General features: G+C 35.3%; 1 protein-coding gene across 1 annotated transcript in view; it reads right to left on the bottom strand.

Annotated features, from left to right (window-relative positions):
* LOC149802600 (uncharacterized) overlaps positions 1-6,040 on the bottom strand; it is a 71,390-nt gene extending 65,350 nt beyond the window's left edge. Inside the window, exon 1 of the mRNA XM_089951878.1 lies at positions 5,943-6,040. The gene's annotated coding sequence lies outside the window, so the exon portion shown is untranslated. The remainder of the gene's footprint in view (positions 1-5,942) is intronic.
* Positions 6,041-22,789: the final 16,749 nt, after the last annotated feature.

Below are 22,789 nucleotides of genomic sequence, written 5' to 3' on the forward strand. Positions count from 1 at the left end.
CCTGATTTCAACTGATTGGACTGGCAAAAGAACAGGGTGGAGGTATTAACAGAGAGGTTTGTACCCAAAATTTGTTCATACTTGTCCACAACAGAAAGGACCCATCCATCATCCGAGATGCTTGAACAAACCTCCAAAGAGAGGCATTAAGCTTGCAACTATGAGAATATTTGGCAGAGGAATCCATGGCAGGAGAGAGTGTAAGTTTCTAGGACTGTTTCCCACCACCCCACCCATCCTGGGAAAGTAAGGCAGGTCTGAGAACTTCCTCCTAGCAGTTCTTGGTATTTTCAATGCAGTGAACCTGAATGATGAGGTCTCATATGAGGCTGGAAACTGGACTGCGGCTGCATCTGTTTTAATAATTTCTTGGATTGCACCTGGATGGTGATTCACATTAGTACACATTTGGCTAATTGTGATATTCCTTGGGTGGGCATTCAGGATCTATGTTGATGATCCTGCGAATCTAACAAAAAGCCATGATACGGACAAGTCCTCTGAAGAGGACCTCAGCTTCTAAAACATCAGCTCTTAGAAGGTCTTTACTGTGGTAAGTGACTTTTTAGGAGTCCAGTGCAATGCAATGGCAGATGTGCAAAAGTTCAGCCAATAAAGCCATTGCAACAAGAAGCTTCAGAGTGACCTCCATGTGTATACTTGTTGTTGTTGTGGAGTTTAATGCCATTTTTCAGCACACGATAGGCTATGTATGGCGGCCAGTATTAATGGTGGAGGAAGAACCACCGACCCACGAGAAGCTACTGGAAAACTTTCTCACATACCCATATTGGCCGAATTATAGACTCGAAAACACGCAAACAGAGGTGAGATGGCAGCGATCCATAACGGAGAGCGCTTTAGACCGCTCAGGGCCCCCCATGTGTATACTAATGTACTAAATGAAGTAGCTGAGAAGAAGTCAATATGTAAAACTAAAATGACCAGGTTCCAGACTGCTCAATAGCTTCAGTTGTTTTAATGGAAAGGCATGCCCAGGTTCCAGTTGAAATATTAATTTGAGATGCACCTGCATCCAACTGGGAAGGTATAATGGGCCACTTCAGATAATGTACTTGGTAACTTGGGGCAGAGTTAACAGGTCTCACAGTAGAGAGAAGAACAGAGCATCCTCCATGCCACTGAGCAAGGTTTTTATCAGTTGCAAACCTCTATTATACTTCTTCAAGTTTGGAGGGATGAGGAAGAAGCAGGCGATCTGGATGTGGTTGAGTAACTGAGGTCTTTACCAAAATGGAATGATCAAACTGGGGTGTGTGCCAGATGGTTTAAGGCCCCATTCTGTAGTTAAGAGGCACTAAACTTCATTAACTGACTTATCAAAGAATCATATCTCTTCCTCATCCAAGTAAGAGGAACTGATGAGCATGACAGGAAGTGACAAATGAGCCACTTCATGGCTTACACATGTCCACAGCATCTAAATGTGCTCAATGCTTGATGAATCTGGCTTTCTCTAGGCTGCTGCAACATATTACTGGGTGCTGTTCTTGAGATAAATGTCTCAAGAATTATGTGCCATTTCGTTTTTTACAAACAGTATATGAATTTTATTTAATATTTTGGAGTTTTTTTGTACAACATCTAAAATGGGTTTATTGTTGATGTTATAAGACTAATGAACCTTCGATGTCATGGTCATATAGGTTGCGAGATTTGTGTAGTCATGTTACTAGCAATGTAAATGGAGAGTACCAGGTCAAATGTCATCAATGATGAATGAAGATCTGTCTTGTCTGTCAGTGGGTTGAAGAATTAATATAATACTCATAATTTCAGAGAAAATAAATAATTTTCTGATCAATTTCATGCAGGTACTACTTAATGTAAGATTGTTTTAGTTTGCTAGGCCCACTATAAAGTGGCTACTCGATGCTGACAGCAAATTACAACTTTTTTGAAGGTTTTGACCCCATACCCAAACATAAATATCCACACAGGGATCGTCCTGGGCTTCGCCAATGTCGCAAATTGCGATTTTTTTTCCTTATTGGCAACAAAAATATCCCACCTGGCGATTTTTTTGGCGACATACTTTTTGGTTATTTAATTTGTACATACAATCATGGATTTGGACTGAATAAATTTAAAGCCAGAACGAAAGGAAGCCACAAACTTGACTAAGCAATGCATTGGAATCAATCTGTTACACAAACGATCCTTTGTTCTTGTTGACAACCCTATCTTTACAGTGCATTGTTACGTCATAATCTGCTTATGCTGACATCTGGGCTGAGTACTACTGTATGCTGCGATACAGTCAATCATGCTACCGCACTATACCTACAACTGACCGACTTCTGAAGACGCGAATAGAACAGATACAATTAATTGTATGGCTAATCCTTCTGTTTTTTTTTTTTTTTTGTTTTTTTTATACATATACCAATACAGTAGTTTTGCTGAACCTTCATAGAAAACTGATAACCTTTGAAGTACCGACTACTGTGTATAAATACAAAGCAAATGGAAAAAATCTCAAATCACAATTACATCTGTCGCCAGTGCAGCATTTTACTCATTGATCTTTTCCTTTTGCCATCAGTCCCGTGTTACGGCTACAGAGACTTAAACTACGCAACAAGAAATAGCAAAAAAAAAAACAAAAAAAAAAAAACCCAGTTTTGCATAATTAATAATAATTATTTATTTCTCAAAATATAGGAGTGAAAGAATCCCTAAATTGGGTGTGAATTTACGCTTATATATACGGTCCAATATTGCCAGGAGTTGACTCGTGTAAGTTTCATTCGTGGGAATGGAGATCCTATTTGTCTTGTCGAGAAAGTTTATACAGCATTCAGTGATCATTCTTGGGATTTAGGAAGCAATTCCCTACAAGCTTTGTGAAGCTAGCCATAAAAAGGGGGGGGGGGAGCTGCTGAGAGACTACTGGTGTCACCTGCCAGCACTGAGGACTGTGAACGTGGATTCAGTAAGATGAACCTCATAAAAAGTGACATCAGAAATAAGCTCTGCATCTCATCTCTCGAGAATTTAATGAGAATCAGCATGTACAGATGTGAAAAATTAGACTTTGAAACTGCATTCAACAAGTGGGCAGCCCTAAAATGGCGACGGATCTTCATGTAACACTTTGTAACATTTTGTTAATGCTTGTTGTAATTAAAGTAGTAACTAATCCATCTTTTGTAATTTTCATTGCCTGTTACATTAATAGACTAAATTAACACTTGGAAAAATGTACACTACTTTTTTTGGCGACACTTTTTGAAAATTGGCGACAAAATATTGAGGTTGGCGATTTTTTTGGCGACAGCTTTTTAAAAGCCAGGACCATCCCTGCCACATATCTAAAATTGGCTGGGAATGGTCAGAGGAAACTACAATAACTTCATAAGTAATTTAATTTTTTTACTGATAAACTGCATGCAGCCATCATTTACATTGATGTACACCTGCAAAACATTTGATTGAAATCAGAGATGGTCAGCAGGGCATCTATGGGTGACTTGGTGTGGAATGACCCCATATGGGGTCATCTGTTGTTGTTATAGGGTTTCACACCATTTTTCAGCACAAGTTAGGCTATACATGGCAGCCAGTAAAAATGGTGGAGGAAGAACCCGGGAAAACCCTGAAAAGAACCGCTGACCCATGAGAAGCTACCAGCAACCCCATCTGTATGAAATACATGTATACATTTCAGCTTGAAATAACATGAGGTAAAGGTTTTGCAACAAGTTACTAAAACAACAATTTAAAAAAAATCTCCAGTGTATGTGTTTGAATGCTTCCTGTGATTTTTTCCCCCAAAGATATCATACAGAAGATGTGTTCATTTTGTAATTCTACACACTCAAATTATCCATACAGCATTCCATTTCCTTATATTCCATAATTCTGAAAAAGTCATCCCCTTGTTGCTGCTATAATATAAAGGCTGAATAACAAAGATTTTTCTTTTTTTTTATTCAACTAAAAATGTGGATGGTTGAAAATTGGTACTTAGTTATGGTTGGTAGAGGCTATTGTATTACAGTCTCACTAAACACACCACGACACCCCAATATTACATATAATTGCACCAAAGCTCTCAATAAACACATCAAGAAGCAAAACAAATGGCAATATACTGTAATTCCCTCATTTTTAAAAAATATAAACTGTTTATATACAGATTTTCATTTTAAAGTATACATTGAAAATTTTGACAGAAACATTTAAAATTCCTGACCAATGATTGTTACGAACTCTACAGGAGTGATTTCTGTTGATTTTACTTAGCTGTGAAGATAAATCAATGCATTTCCCTTGATTTTACTTCAGTGTCAAGAAAAATTGCTGATTACTTGATAAATCAGATTTAATTGATCTAAACTGTTTGAATATATAGGTCATTTAATGACTGGTACAGTCACATGGACAATTAATTATCAACAGTAACCCACAAACCACTATGTCGTTTAATTCAAATACACTTAAATCATGCCATATGTACCATTGAAAGTTTATCTAATGATGTCACCTCAGTTAAACACACTAATGTATAGGCACATAATATGTGTTCTTTTCATTAATCAAGCATTAACATCGGTTAGATATTCATCTGTATACTCTAATATTCATTTGGAAAGACCACAATTTCCATTTTGCTTACACTTTAATTAGTATACTTCTACGCTGTGAAAGACTTGCCATTTAATAAAATAATGGAATGAATAATAATGTAATAGCCCACAGCTACCAAAAAGTTTCCACCACCATATATATATTATACTTGTGTGAGACTTTTGGCTCTTGGGGGTGGGGGTGAGGTGCTTGACAGTGATCATTTCTAAAAGAAGCATCCGTAAGACTTTGAGATGTTGTCTTGGAATTAATAAATTTAAGTGGTTATTATGAATAAAAAAGACTGCATTAAGTGTAAAGTACTAAGTAACTTGGGAAGAACTGGAGCCTCAACCCAATGAAGACAAGGTGGTTATTTTTGAGCAAATATTATGCAACACTTAAAACTGACCCTGGTTTTAAGAAAAGAGTGCATTTTGTCAAAAAGAATGACTCCGGCATCAGCAGTATCGCTCTTTATGAATACCAAGTCAATCATCAGCCACTCGCAGCATCACATGGTAATAGGCAAGGAGAAAAACATTTTGTAAGAACTCATCCAAGGACTTTTGACAAATTAAAAGAAATGATGAAGGAAAGATACCAAGAGACATATGAATCGTGCCTGCTAAATGTACAAGAATAACGTGCTGAATGCCATAAAACCTGCTCATTGGCCAAATGAAAATAAGTTGTAAAAAAATACAGGACATCATTTTCTTTTAACTAATGAGAGGACAGTATTACAATCAGCGGGATCTGACTTGCATATTAAGCGCACACAATCAGGGCCATGTCGAGCAGTAGCATGCAAAAATGATTTGGCATTCCTTAAAGGTATGATATTAAGTCAAACTTTTGACTTCAGTCGAATGCCTGAGGTAAATATCGGTACCAAATTTATTAAGCAGTAGTTATTATACAGTACATGTATGACAGGTCAATTGTAAGCAACGATACGAGCCCCTGTGTGTTTAGTGTGACCCGTTGTATTATTTATATAGCCTATACTCTATGTAAACATCTATCTCCCATTACAACACAAATACGCATGCGCTCGTTTGGACGCAATTTCTTAGTTACGTGTACTTGTCACTTAATGAAATAATTCAGTCTTCGAAGTAGTCCTACAATGTAAGAACTCGACGCTCATGTTTATGTTTTGGGCGCTCAAAATATAAATATCTGCGTCGAGGTCTTACATGTAGCCTTTTTGTAGGACTACAGTATATTATACAGTAGTCCAAATATAACTCACTTGAGAAAGTACATTACAAAAACACAACAGAGGCGTGTTCGCTAGCTGGGGTTACCAAAATTGTATATACGTTTTCTGAAATAACTGTTACCTGCAAATGTAACAAGAGCTATTTTATATGGTTCCTCTGATAGATTTTCCCCAAGTCAAGCTGAAATCTTAAAGAGACCTTTTTTCCTCAACTTCCGGTCCATACTAATTTGGTTACGAGACTACTCGGCCCATAGCAGAGTAAACCCATTAACGAATTCGGACCATAACGAACTCGCCCTTGTCAAATCGGTAAAATAAAATACTCTGCCGATAACGTAATCGGTCGACATAACGAACTCGGCCCATTACCTACTCGGCCCATTATATGTTCTGTCAGCCTTTTGGTCCACAACTAATATACTAGTAATGTGGATTTAATGAGGTTTTTTGGGGGTTCAACGGCTATTTCATTTTTTATATTGTTTGTAAGTTTCTGTCAATGGTCATTTTTTCTCCAATAGAAGTACAGTGGCCAAAATCATAATCCCAGATTCATTAAATTATACACTGCACAATCAACATTTTGAAACTGTCCTCGTCCTGCCGTTGTAAATTAGACATTTTACGATAGCACATGTCTGCTCTACTATCTGTAAATGTAAACATGTGTTGAAACGTGTGAATCTGATTGCAGTCGCACTTCCCATCCATATACCGTACGTTTTATCAACAGTAAATATTTTACATTATTCTACGTTTACAACGTCTTTGACCTTGTAAAGCCGCTATGTTAATTTACTTATTTATTAGATATTATATTTTTAAAAAGGATAAGCACACAGACAAAGCAAACATGTAAAATTCTCGTGTATTTATTCTTCTAGTATCATTTTTTTTTATCTTTGCCGCCTTTGCCATGTCTTATTCCTTCTGTCCATCCGTTGTTTTCACGTGACCTCAAAACGTGTGCACTTCTATATCCGTCATTCTTATTCCCTAGCCACGCAAACCGACACCTAACAACATTATTCTTCCCACATAATTATTAAGGCACGTCTCATTTTGTGCGTAAGGATATCCTAATGTCACATTCTTTTGTGCATGTCAAGCGCACGAGACCGAATGCGTGACTTTTCCCTTTTTAAAAATTCAAATCAAACATTTAAATTTCAACCATCTTTGTTATTTTTTCATAAACAAACATATGGATCATTAAACAGTCACATAAACAAATCGATACAAAGTTGAAAACTATAATGATTAACAATTTTCATGAGCTGAAATCAATGTCTCATTTTAATACACTGAAGATGAAACGTGTTGGAACATTTCTCGCTTTCATTAATATCATCTTCCGTCTATCATCTTCACCACAAATAAAATATTTTACCGTACTAGTTAAAGTTGGGTTGTCAGCTGTCTTTAGCACAAGTACTTGTTTTCGCGAAAATGTATTTGTATTGTTACAAGCCAGGGTTCTTTACTTGACCGAGCGGTTTCAAACCTGGCGCGATTCCCGCTATAAGTCACAAGATTTCCAAAGACTACCACACAACTTCAGTTGTAAATTAGAAATCCCGACGTGTCCATTCTATACATAAATTTTGCTCTAATCAATACAGACCACAGATCTCACAACCTGCCAAATATCCATCAACCGCACATCTGCATGGTTTCTCTTTGTTAGGTTTCCGTACCGCCAGCAGTTCAAACCGTAGAAACTATACAACTAACCCTTAACACATGGAACTATTTTAACTACGCCACTTTAGGCCAATCAATGGTTTCCAGGCACTGTTCTCAAGTGTAACTACAGCATCTTTGCCACCATGGCGACATAAACGGTATCTGCCGAGTCCCTTCTTATTGATTCCACTGTGTAATTTACCGGTTTCCTACCGTAAATACTGCCAGTGCAGTCACACGACCAATTACACCACTAGATTTTAATAGGGGCGATGGTATTCAAAGACACTCATTCGGTTTGGACCTGAATTCACTACTAGTGAACCATAGCCTCATGGAAACTCACTAACACTTAACTCCGTGACGTTTGTTCCTAGTAACTGGCCAATTATTTCGGGCAAAGGAATATTTCTAAAGCACCGAATTCCAATAATCAGACAAGTAATCACAAAAATCTAAGAATTCCTTAAAACGGGGCGCTGTAACCAAATGCGCATGCTCCAAATTGATTACAGTATATAAAAGTTCTGGAATAATACATATGCTTCTGTAATTTTAGTTCTATAATACGTTATCCCGATAATCATTCTCCTGAAATGCTCTTTGAAGATGACAATCTTTTGGACGCCATACTAAATATTCCTTTTTATTCTGCAATATTGCCTGTTTGTCAAAAGTGACTGCATTTCTATTTCATATCGATCTGCATGAGCAGCAGAGAGGGCGAACAGAGCCAAGAATTCCGACAAAAAAAAAAAAAAGAAAAAGAAAAAAAAAAAAATCATCTCGTAAGAAAGGTCCAGATTTTTACAAATAAACGTTTCCTGGGAGGTTTTTATTTTTGTTGAAACCAACCCCATCAATAAAACCTTAGTTCGAAAAGGTAACTGAAAAATAAAATACTCTACGTGTTTATTTACTTTTTGTTTAATTTCCACGGACGACCAACGTTGGTAGGCGCCCTTTCTGCTGCTATTAATTTTAAAAATCAGAAACGTTAAAAGATTTTATCAAGACCCACACGATATCTTGTTCTTGGATCATGTAGATTTATTGTTATAAATCCATGCGGAGTAGCTTGCACTCGTAAAAAGACATTTCTGAATGTATTATAATCCATGTCACCACCACACCAAGTTTGATGAATATTTCGCAGCGTGTGTGTGTCTACACCATTAAACACAACTAAAATATTGCAGTTGTCTCTGATCACTTTTGGTATTTGTGTATACCGTTGAGTAACATAGATCACATCTGTATTTTTATGTCTGCCGCGAGAAAATATTCTGGCTGGATTTGATTGTTTATCTAGCATCACATCGTCGTATACAACTAGATTATTAATAAATCCGTCTAAAGCATCAACAGACGGTGCTTCATCAATATCGGTTATAAACTCTACAACATCATCACCTTCGTCCAGTAATCTTGCGTTTTCATTGAAATCTTTAAGTACATCATAACATCGTTGACCATCAGCGGATGGTACTACCAAATATAATTTATCCCATTTCAACCATCTCATTATCAAATTAAGTAATAATTGCGTCTTACCTGATCCAGATGGTCCTATGATACTCATTCTGATGGAATTGGGTAACGCAGGGTGGTGTTTAACTGGTTCTCGTCGCCGAGTTGCTGAGAAATCAATTATATCCATATATTTTATAACATGAATTTATATTGTTTACGCTGTAGAGTTAAAACTCCAACTGCTGATTTAGCTACGGTTACAACTAAAAATAAAAAATAGCGTATGGTGGAAAATGTTCTATATGCGGTAGAAAGAAATTTTCATTTTTACCTAATAAGCGCGGTGGTGATATTGCTAATTTGATGTCAAAGTTTCCAGGTACTCCATGGGCTAAATACAGCGGAGAAAAACATCTACCAGGATATAATTATTGCGGTCCTGGTACCAGACTTGATATCAGACTTGATAATCAAGATCAACCAAAACCAGGCGAGGAACCAGTAAACGCTATTGATCGAGCTTGTCACCCTCATGATGTAGCTTATAAAAGTAAAAATCTACAAGATAGGCATATTGCAGATGTAAAATTAATTCATGCGCTAGATTCTATAAAAAAAATAAAAATGTCAAAGAAAAATTAGCTAATTGGTTGGTAAGATCTGCGATGAAAGGTAAACTCGTATTAGGGGCTGGTAATATATAATGGAATTAATTTATTATTCACCAAGAGGATACTGGAGAGGCAGAGCAGCAATTGGTAAACTTGCTGATGCAGCAGCGGTTAAACATTCTACTGCTAAAGCGCGGTTATCCAAACAAGCAATATGGCAAATTTATCTACCACCACCGAAACGAATTCAGTATGCGTATTTCGATGTTAGTATTCCTAATGAAGTTCATCAAGCAGATATTCTGTTTTTACCACATGATATTGTACGTAGAAAAACATACAAATACGCGCTAACTGTTGTTGATGTTGCAAGTAGGTCTAAAGAGGCAGAGCCGCTATCAACGAAAACATCATCTGAAGTAGCCGATGCATTTGAACGAATTTATCAACGAGGACCATTGCGATGGCCACAATTATTACAGGTTGATCCTGGTAAGGAATTTCTTGGTCCAGTATTATCGTTGATGAAACAACATAATACCAAAATACGACGAGGGCATACTGCAATTCATCGTGATCAGGCAATTGTTGAGCGATTTAATCGAACACTTGCTGAGCGGTTATTTGGATATCAATACGCGAAGGAATTTATTCAAGATAAAAGATCTCGCGAATGGGTTGCAAGATTACCAAGCGTGATAGCTGCATTAAATAATGAGATTACACGAACAACCAACATGAAACCCATTAATGCAATTACAAAAAAATATACCAACACAACGAAAAGATATTGAAAAACAAAAAATATTTGGTGATGTTACAGTTAGATATTTATACGAGCCTGGTGAACTTGAAGGTGGTAAAGCGAGAGCGACTGATCCTATTTGGAGTGTTACCACACACAAAATATCCACCGTGACAAGATCCTCAGGTAGACCTGCAATCTACATATTAGATTCGGCTGCTCCTCAACGTGGATTTACACGTGAACAACTACAAATAATCCCCGAGGATACACAACTACCACCGCGATCACTTAATTAGCACCCCGACGTCGATTACACTCGAGACAGGTCAACATCACATTTTCTCGTGTATGACCGCGACTATTATCTTTTCTGTCTACGGTAAATTGTCTTGAATCATTACTCGAATACCGCCATAACATCATACAATTGCAACTTGCACAATGATTATTCTGCTGCTGTTTTAACTCAATAATAAATTCAACATTAAGATCAAAGTCGCGTTTATTTTTTTATCAGATTGTTTGTATCCGATTAATTTTTTTCTTATTATATCATCATCGATGATGTTAAATTTATCAACGATTTCAGGAATTATGATTCTTCGTAATTGAGATATTTTTCTAACCCTCGATACCGCTAAATAAACTAAATTTGACCACTCAATACGATCGTCTACAATCCAGACTCGTGTATCAGAAATAGTTAATCCTTGAGACGAGTGGATCGTCGTAGCGTATCACAACATCCATGGAGATTTGTCAGCGCGTAATGCATCTTCGACTACACTGATATCAACGGCGACAATATCATTTAATACGAGATTCTGTTTTTCAGTCTGTCCTGGAATATCAACATTAATATTCTGTTTTCGTGTATCTGATGGTCTATAACACAACGGTACGGGTAATTCTGAGTATTTTTCTTTATGTAGTTGAAATAACTGCTGCTGTAAAGCGTCTCTGATTATTTTTCTGCTTGCTACTATCAAATCGTTGGGTCTCCATAAATTTAAAAAATCACTCAATGAGGTCTCTGAGATCACTCCGCGTATTATTTCACACTGAATTTTGTTTCATTGTAATCTGATTAATTTTTTAAATTCCTTTAAATTTGCATCGAGGGCTCTATGATCATCATCTATTTCTTCGTAATAATCAACGAAAGTTTTTAACCAATCATGTGGAGATGGTCCAACAAAAGGCGGCGGTTGACCATGATCGCCACACATTATTATAGCGGTATTTTTCGTCAACAACCAATCAAGAAACGTTTTTAATGTATCCAATGACACCGTGCATATCTCGTCCCAAATAATTATTTTAGGTATATATTTTTCTCCCATTCGTTCAGGAGTCCATGTATCCCCGCGCCACCGAAAGAAACTATGATACGTGCACGATTGTACTTGCCGTTGTTTCATCTCGCGTGCAAGTATATGTGTGGGTGTCAGCACGATCATATCTGAATTTCTAAAAATATTAATTGCTCGAGTCGTTTTGCCGCATCCACCAGGTCCATTGAGATATACTGTCTTATATCTAGTTATTGGATCACTCACTGACGGTGCTTTCGACATTTCTGATATTTTATTACCCTTACGATAAAAATCTCTCATTGGAACATCTGCTGATTCTGTATAATTGTGTAATATTTCCTTTTTTATTCTCCACGAACCCCATCGTTCATCAGTACTTGTAAATTTCATAACAGACTCTAAATATTTACTCGAAATATAAAACGAATCTGTTGCGACTCTGACTGCGGTCTCAGGAAATCTATTAATCATCGATAATAAATTTTTAGAAACATAAGCCAACATAGAAGATCTTAGATGAGTATACTGTGGGGAGACATCATTTATGTAACTAACGATCGTACCCAATTTTGTTCCGTCGGATAAATAAACACTTTCTCGATTTACAAATATATTTCTCGCTGTTGTATCTGCAATTATAAAATCGTACTCGGCATCATCTAAAATTCATCGTGCGTGATGTCTTTTATGATCATATGCACCACCTTGAGTAAATTTACCTATAATTTTTCTACCGAGATCTTTTGCGGTTTTAAGTTTAATCTCGAGAATTTTAGGAGCTTCTTTGATAATATTATCTTCGGAAACATCAGGACAATTTTCCTTAAATTCCTTAATAACTTCATCGAGATTGATATAATCTGGCATGGGCAACCAAACTTCGGTCTGCGCGTGATATGATATAATTGCCTCACTAACCACCAACGATGTCAGTATCGCACAATCTAGCATATATCGTAATAAAACTATAGGCACCCAACGTTTTTCACAAAAATGTCTGCCAAACCAAACATAACAAATCTTGTGAAGATTTTCGTTAAGCTCGAATGATTCAACACAAGCAAATCCAGTCAGATCAAAATCAGGTAATGGTCCATTAATTGCCACTCGCGTCATCTCGTTTGTAGGGTGACCAAATCTTTTAAAGTACACAGAACAATCTCCGTATCCTAGAAAACTTCCCGGATAACATGCAACCATATCAACCGAAATGACATCATTGTAATTATATTTGGTATTCCATAATCAGCCATGTCCGTATTCAACGCAACTTGCGCGTACGTGCTCGAGTAAATCAAATCATGTTGGTTTCCATGAATTTTTTTCTCTAGCGAAATGAGCCGCAACAGATGGAACGGTAAAGCAATTAGTTAGTAATTTGTCAGTATTTTCCGCGTGCTTGCACTCTAAAAACTTCTCCGCAAGATTTTTCATCTCGTCATGGAGGGATTCTGTTCGATATATTTCACCATTTGGTCTGACAAACTGATCAAATTCACCTTCCTCATTACTTTTAAATAACCATACTGATACAGGATCATTTTTACTTATTTCCTTAATAAAATCAAACATGCCTCAGCGGTAAAATCTAACAGTTCGATCACGCGGAAATATTGTTACTGCGCTAGTCCATGCGTGCGCGTTATGATCAATTATAGGTTACTGCATTTGTATGGGAAAATAGGAACGAGTTTTCGGAATGAATACTGCACGAACTTGTGAGTGCAGTATATCCTTCCGAAAAAACGAGTTCCTATTTTCCCATACAAATGCAGTAACCTTTTTAATATATGCTCATTTTTTTTATTCAACCTAAGGTTAAATTATATAAATAAAATACGCTACAAGAAACAAAGTAAATGAATGAATGCCGTATTCCAAACTAAATACACAAGCGCAGATTTGACATTACAAAATGACATCATTATTAATGCGCACATAGCTCCGCCCAGATATATTTGAACTTAGTCGCGCGGTCGACATAACTTTCGAAAGAAAAATGGCGTGTCTAGTTAAAATTGAAATTTTCAGTCATATTGTGAATGAATGCGCATTGCAACGACTTTTCCATTTGATCTGGAGTGAATGTATTTTTGGTATTTAGTTTCGATTCGATGAAAGTTTGTGATTTTGGACTGGATTCATCTGTGCAAATTATACATGAAATTCATCGGATTGAAGTGGCGCGAAAATAAGCGTATTTACGTCTGCAAATGTGTTTCTATTTCTGTCACTGAATGTTTGAAATCATAACGTGGGAAAATATGAAGTCTTTCAATTGCAATTTTCAAAAGAACGCTATGGAATTTAATGTGTATTTCATTTTGAGTGGAGTAAGGAGGATGCAATTGGACTTATAGAAATTACAGCACACTTTTGAAATGTGTAATCCAGATTGAAAACCTATGACGTGGCTCATGTAATTCCGATTTGCAGAATTAAGAAAAAACATTTTGAGGAAATTCAGGATGTAAAACTGTAAGTATATTTTATTTTGCCATTCTTATCACCACATAAAGAATACACTATATTCCTTGTCAGTTGTATGTTATTTGTAAGGACATGATCGTCCGTCTTTTATATAATGTAGCTAGCCTAAATCCGTAACATTGTATCAACGTGGAATGTGCCAAAACAGCTGGGTTTTTTGTGTGTGTACAGTCTACGAAACATGTTTTAGTTCATTCAGAAACAAATTTAAATAACCACAACGTAAAGAACCTCTTACGCGAGTGTATTTGATTTGTTTACAAATCAAAAGTGCTGGTGTCTGCGTCTTTGCTTGTTTACAATAGAAAGTAGTTCCTTTATTCACGTGAATGCTATATGTGTATTGTCGCGCGCATTCAGTATCGGGGAATACTGAACGATTCCGACAATGTAAAGTTAACGGGGAAAAAAATGAGCATATAATAATTATATTTATTGGAGCTCCTTTCGATTTATATTTCGATTCGTACAGTACTTCTCCCGTTATTGTCGCTACGGTTATTGGAAATTTTAATATTTTTCCTAATTCAGCAACATCTTTTACTGTAGCACCGGTATCCTTAACTGAATCAGCCCATGAGTTTATTTTTTCACGCCTTAAATCAGTTAATCCATTTCCACGCATCGCGTTTGTAAAGTGTTCTATTACTCGTTCGGCTACACAATTTAACCTTGAAAATTTCATGGGTGCCAGTTTATCAACGTTGGGTTTTTTATTTATCGCATAGATTCCATAAATAACTGCTGTTACAGGATACGCTCGCTCATAATACGGTTTGTCAATACCTGTCAATAGACCCGGTCTGGAATTTTTACTTAATATGACAGTTTTATTATTACCAAGGACAGGATCATATTTGTCACGGATAATCCAACTACCCGTTTCTGTTAATACAATAAATTTTTCTTTGAAGAAATATTTTTGATTGCCCTCGTACTCAGCGATGTAGTTAATGATAGTTGCCGCTCGTTTGTCATTCATTGTAGCGTCCTTGACAGTATTGCGAATAATCTTGAACGTTGACCATACATGAGATGCACCATCCGTGTAAAATTCTTTCTTGGCGTCGTGAATTTTCGAGATCAAACTTTTATTTTTCGGATCAACCAGATCTCGTACTGGTAAGTCAGAAGATAATCTGTCGAGATTAAATTTATATTTAGAAGGCCTAGTTTGGGATAATCTCTCAAACTCGTTCATATAATTAAAACAAATATTTAAATAAAAAATATTATATATACAATGTCTCAATGCAGATGGTTGATGATCGGTTCAGTAAATCGATGCAGTAAATCCTGCAGAAAGGAATTTTGTTGGATGCACTTACAAAGTATACGACGAGGAAGTCTAGGACCAATACCATGTTTGCGATGTGGTATTGGGGTGCGAGAAAAAACAGAATTATGTGGAAAGTGCGGTGGAAAACGGTTCAGAGAACTTAAAAGATATTATGACAAAAAAAAAATAATAATAGTGAAAACGCTATAAAATCCGTGGAGGATTATATATCAAGATTTCAGACAAACAATGATTTAAACAAATAATATTATTGTATAAATGGAGCAAAATATATTTGTCCCACATCCTGTCATTAAGAATCACGAATCAGATCGTAATGGCATGATTAGAAATTGCATGTTGAAGAGACTGGTTGGTACTGTTGATAATACTGGCTATCTTAGATTTACTGTTGGGAAGAAAAGATATCTTTGTCATCGATTTACGTACGACTGTTTCTTCGGAGTGATCAAAGATGATCTTGTTATTGATCATGCTGACGGGAATCATCAAAATAACATCCAATATACAAGCTATCTCACAGAGTGAGAATAGTATGCGTGGTAATACTGGAAGATGTAAGACAGTTTCAATAGGGTGATCAAGGCTGCAAACACAGAAACTGGTGAAGAAATTATATTTCGTTCGATATTTTCTGCTGCGAAATACTTTAATATTCACCCATATTCAGTACAAAAAGTAACAGAAAATATATATAAAACTGGTTTCTCAAAAAAAAATATAAACAGAAAATCACCTTTCAGTATTGTTAACTATCATCACTACCTTAAATTATATTATTATTTGAGGAGACCCAGTACTGCATAATCGTATACTACTGAATTTTTGATTATACAGAAGGGAGATTACTTTGTAATATATATTTTTCTTCGCAGATTTCTGATTTTTTATGGTCGTAATTAGTCAGTTTAACTAATTACGTCGTAATTAATTACTCGTAGAAGTATATTTATGGTTTTTAAATATATAAACGTATTTTCCCATCATACAATATAGCGGATCCATTACGAGAAATCAGGGCAATGTACAACCGCTGTTATGGATCCGCAGGTAGCTGTGTATGCTGCATTTACAATCAGCTTAGAAACCGTTGTTATGGTGCACAGGTGTATTTCACAATCCGTTATAGATTTCGCAGGTTGTATTTGCAGTCTGCTTTATAATACAGATATATTCAGAAACCGCTGTTATAATACAAAAACCGTTATTTTAATGCAGAAACAGTTATTTAAATGTAGAAACTATTATTATTCAGAAACCGTTGTTTTAGTGCAAATATATTTGAAATTAGTTCCTTTTCAGCTATATATTAACTTCCTAAACATATGTTTGTAACAATATTCGATGGCTCAATCGGTATCGTATTGGACTGTGACGCTCGCGGTCCAGGACCGAATCCCCATGGCTGACAACTGGTCGGTGGTGTACGCATGATTGCGATTTTTATATTAATTGGGGAACCGCAAAACCCTCGCTCAGCAAAACTCATTCACCATATCAACCGGTGGTTGATACATATTTTCGTATCACCCACGGGCTTGATTATTGTGGGTGGGATTTTGCTGAGCGTATATGTTTGTATTGTCCTTCATTCATTATATGTTTGTAATGTCCCTCATTCATTGTACATACCCATTTCATTTCATAATATATGTTGCGCCGTCCCATGCATAATCTGAGCTCGCTAAGACACTCGAATAGGGTCTCTTCATTCATTTTATATATCCATTTCATTGTATATATCCATTTCATTGTATATATCATAATCTGAGCTCGCTAAGACACTCGAATAGGGGCTCTTCATTCATTGTATATATCCATTTCATTGTATATGTTGTGCCGTCCTTGAAACATCCCGACGAACTCGCTAAACACTCAATAGGGGTTCTATAGGGATAACTTTTTTTATTTTAAAGATTTATATATTATATAATGAACCATGAAAATATCAAAGACATTATTTCTGCTATCAAAAAACTAGAAGAAAACGGAATTAATATATCTGATGAACTAAATCCTGAAAAAATAATATCTGATTTTGAAACGTTAGAAGAACTTAAAAATGAAAATAAGTATGTTCTATCATCTCAATATAAGTTCATAAAGCGGATTCAGGCAGCTATGTTTCAGTCACTGGCTATGGTGAACGATGATCAAGTAAATGAATTTGTTCCTCTTTCTGTCGCAGTAGAAAAGTTCAGATTGGGATTATCCAGCGAGTACGAAACGAAAACAACAATCAGTACCCGCATAAGATACTTAAGAAAAATTATGTCAACAAGTAACGACCAAAGCAACCCTGTCTGAAATATTTTATTTCTGAGATTATATTTATTCTGAGATTATATTTTTTCCGAAATATTTTATTTTTTCTGAAATATTTTATTTTTTCTGAAATATTATATTTATTCTGAAATATTTTATTTTTTCTGAAATATTATATTTATTCTGAGATTATATTTATTCTGAAATATTATATTTATTCTGAGATTATATTTATTCTGAAATATTATATTTATTCTGAGATTATATTTATTCTCAGATTATATTTATTCTGAAATTTATTCTGAAATATATTTATTCTGAAATATTATATTTATTCTGAAATATTTTATTTTTTTTTCTGAAATATTTTATTTTTTCTGAAATTGATGGGTTAGAATCATGCAAAAATGATCAAATTCATAATTTTGATGGGCTAGTTGGTACTCAGAATCATGCAAATCAATCAATTTTGTAATTTTGATGGGCTAGTTGGTACTCAGATTTATTCTGAACTATTATATTTATTCTGAATTATTATTTATTTATTTTTTCTGAAATTGATGGGTTAGAATCATGCAGACCAATCAAATTCATAACTCTGATGGGTTAGTTGATACTCAGATTTATGTAAAATGATCAAATTCGGGTTAGTTGGTACTCAGATTTATTTATTCTAAATATTTTATTTTCTGAATTGCCTATTAGATCGTCGGGTAAAGTTGCCTGATTCTCTAATTGATTTTATTTGAATAAAATATCAAAACCAGTAAAAATTACAAAAAAATCAGTAAAATTAGCTCAAATATCAGTAAAATTAGCTCAAAAAATATGTAATTTTTTACTGATTTACTGGCTTTGATATTTTATTCAATTAAAATCAATCAGAGAATCAGGCAACTTTACCCGACGATCTAATAGACAAAATCACCCAAGATGGGTAAAATACACCTCAAAAACACGAAATTTGTTGATTTTTCACTGAAATTCAGAAAAAAATAAAATATTTCTGATAAAATAAAATAAAATAAAATAAAATATTTCTGATAAAATAAAATATTTCTGATAAAATAATATAAAATATTTCTGATAAAATAAAATAAAATAAAATATTTCTGATAAAATAAAATAAAATAAAATATTTCTGATAAAATAAAATATTTCTGATAAAATAAAATAAAATATTTCTGATAAAATAAAATAAAATAAAATAAAATATTTCTGATAAAACAAAATAAAATAAAATATTTCTGATAAAAAAAATAAAATATTTCTGATAAAATAAAATAAAATAAAATATTTCTGATAAAATAAAATAAAATATTTCTGATAAAATAAAATATTTCTGATAAAATAAAATAAAATATTTCAGATCCACCCCTTATTCTATTTATTCTGGAATATTATTTTTTTAAGTTGATCGACTTTGATACAGGAGTGTGCATAATTTAGAATCTGATCTCTGCTTCAAATGATCTCGATAATATGTTTTTGACGGAGCTCATCTAACTGTTCTTGTGTTAATAAGAAATCCTCACTTCCGTATTCATCAATAACTAAATTAACGTTAAATTGCTCCATGTTTTGTGAAAACGTTGTTCTGATGGCGTTTTCAAGTACTTCTTTGTCATGTATAATAACCCTCACGTGCTGGTACATTATATAATATTTACTGAATCTTTAAAATTAAAAATCTATGATTTCACATACAGATTTATTACAAGCTCTTCTCCACGTATGTCAATTAAGCGATTAAGGTGATCTGCGAGCTTAAAATTTATTCGTGTTAACATATTATTGTGACACCGCAGATACAGAGGATTAGTTGGTTCTTGCACGATTACACTTCCAGGGGAAACTTGTGGTGTAAATGTATATAAAATATGTCCTTGTTGAGCCTGATTTGATTTTCCGAGATCTATTTGATAGCTGCCATCGACTACGTCACAAACTAGATTAACAACGATCGTGCTGGTTATATTAACGATTCCCGGAGAGACGTGTCTGCCGCCGCCATGTGGATCATTATTATATCTTAAAACAGTTGGAGGTGGTGCTAGTTTTCTCCATGCATCGAGTATTTTAGGAAAGTTCTCATCAATGACATCATTGACAGATTTTTTTAGTTCATTCGCGTTATATCCGGAGAATTTAAAATGTGGTAGATCAGCTTCCTTTTTTATACTTGTCTAAAAAAATCTTTTTGTCATGGTTGTCTGCTTTAGTATTAATTACTGTATTAATTAATCGCTGGTTAAGATATTCCATGTCGGATACAAGTTGATTTAATATTTCTATACGCGTAATGATTTCTTTGCGTAAGCTTGTTATATCAAAAAGATGTTCTTGAAAGTACTGTTGTAGTTGCTCTAGTTGTTGTTTATGATGTTTATTAATTTCTGTAAATATTTTAGTAAGTTCAATTGTGTTAATAATAACTAGGTCAGTTGTTCCAAATTCTGTTTTTTCAGACGAAAATGACCAATAAAATATATCTTTATCAGGATAAAAAAACTTATCACCAGCCTTTGAATTTTTTGCATTAATTAACGTTTTTTTATACACTGTATTAATTTCGTGATATGATTGTACATCTGTGATATAATCAGATTTTTTCGGTTCAGGTGGTCCTTCATGCACCGGGGGAACATCCGGCCAACCTAGTACAGATCTTATCGTGGATTGATAAATATCAACGGCATTATCGGGAGAATGTATCTCAACCGTCGAGGATAGCGTCGGCTCATGAACATTATCGTTATTTTTGCTTCTTTTCCGGTTATTGATTTTATTCTACGTTGAAATTCCTTATTGATTTGTTCGATCTCATAACTACCAGTGGGTATTCCAACATCTATCCAGTCAGGAGTACCATCTGGTTTGTTCTTGTTAGCAAATACAAGCAAATTATTTGCTGGTGTACCATTAAATGATTTTGATCTGATATTTGGCCAGCTGTAATATACCCGTAATTGAGCTAATGCTATTTCTTTTACTGGAATTGCAGTAGGAAAGTTAATACTAAATTCAGGATTAGTTGAACTTACCGAAATCATCGTTATCTTTGATGGAGTTGTATTAGTCACGATCTGCTGGAGTAATTCTGTCATTATTAGTACTTGTATCTTTAATACCGATACCTTCGTCATATATTTTAGTCATCATTGAAAACTCGAAATCAGATATAATTCCATCACTGAGACTCGCTGATAACAACGAAGACAATTTCGAGTATGCTACCGTCGCTGTGTGTAATTTTATTATGTAATCGGATAATTTTTCGTTCGTGCAAGTACATATTTTTTTTGCGATGATATTAAGCACACCTGCAATCGTTGTTGCTGCTGAAACACAAATAGTTACGGCTACTGATGCCATCATTGTCACCGCTGATAATATAACACCGGTTCCAGCAACAGCAGCGGATACTGAATAAACAATCACATCAACGATAACTAATCGTCGTCGATATTTTTTTACTTTTACTGTATATTGTTCGACTCGATCTTTCAACGTTGCCTGCCATTCACGCGCTTGATTGTATCTGTATTGTGCACATCCATATATTTTTATGTAGTAACCAATTGAGGTGTTTCAGCTACAAATTCCAAACACCACCAGTAAGATGTTGCGGTTAATTTCTTATCAGCTGCTTCCAGCATAAATTCCTCTTCGGTTCCGCTATTTAATATAACAGATACAACCATGGAAAACTTATCGGTTGAATGACGCCATGGATATTTTGTGAAAATCTCAAATTTTGCAGCACTGAACACAGACAGCCTGTACACGCCAGTGACTGTTGCGGTATATTTGATAGTTTTATTTTGCTGCGACCACGTTGCAAATCCCGATGATACCGTGTATACGATGTTTGTGATATGTCCGGGAGTTATTCCAGTTGAAATTTTAATCAAATTGGTTTTATTAACGATCTCAGGAATCCCCGCTACGATGTCTTACTGTGTTTGTTTGATCGTGTCTAGGTTAGTTTTGATATCAACGAGTTTTATGTCAATGGTGTTCGGAGTGCCGAAGAATTCTTCTGCGGTTTTTTGATAGTTTCTACGAAATCTTGCAAAAGCGCCCACGTGAACGTCATACTCGGCCCGCAGCGTGGATAATTTACCATCTACGGTGTCGACGTATTTTTTTGTTGCTGCGTCTTCGTCGGATGTTGGATCTCTTAAAACTACTATTTTATTTCCGTTCATGCTGAGTTCACCCGTCATTGTGTCGCCGGTGTTTCTCACACGATTAGCAACGCTTCTTGCAATTTCATTTCTGATGGTTGCAAACGACATACTTAAATCTCTGATTTTGCCGCTGTCAGTAAACACGGGAATATTATCCGTAACTGTACCGAGTACTCGTCGAACTACATCATTCCATCTGATGTTGCTCGTTTTTAGTTTACCATATCGATCTTGAAAAATAACAACCTCATCTGGATCAACTCCAGCAAGATTCATGATATCAGCAAGTTCATCTTTAGTCGCGTACTTTGACAGATCAACGTCGCCGGGTTTTTTCTCAACGCGTGAGGATCTTCTTCCGTAAATATCAACCATTATAATAAGACCTGTTGTTTAAAACGCTTTACGCGCAACGAAGCGGTTGCTTGTATAATCATGCACGACTTTATGTGGCGGTTTGGATGATTTTGATATAGCGTTAAGTATATTAATTACCTCACGGCCACATATTGGCGGATCTGTCATTGTTTGTGTGGGTAGTGTTGAATACCAAACTTTACAACCAGAGGTTCTTGGGTGGAGTGGTGCGACATACTTGATAAATTAAACGGGTGGAGCTAACCCGTATGAATCAAAATAAACAATTCCACGTGGATCAACCGCGTTTGATACCCAGTGAGTACCGGGTCCTGAATTCGAGCCTAGATTACCTGTTTCGAGTTTGTTTGGTTGTTTCGGTAATTGATCTCGCATAAAAACACCTCTGAAGTTTTTTATTTTTAATCGTTTAGCAGCATCAAGTAAATCAAAAATTTGATGCTGGAACGTCTAACGTGGAAGCCTCAGACCTCTTACCCAGCGAGATCCGGGTAATCTTAGACAG

This window comes from Sinohyriopsis cumingii, chromosome 3 (genome assembly GCF_028554795.1).
Source record: "Sinohyriopsis cumingii isolate HCF-2022 chromosome 3, ASM2855479v2, whole genome shotgun sequence".
Lineage (NCBI taxonomy): Eukaryota > Metazoa > Mollusca > Bivalvia > Unionida > Unionidae > Sinohyriopsis > Sinohyriopsis cumingii.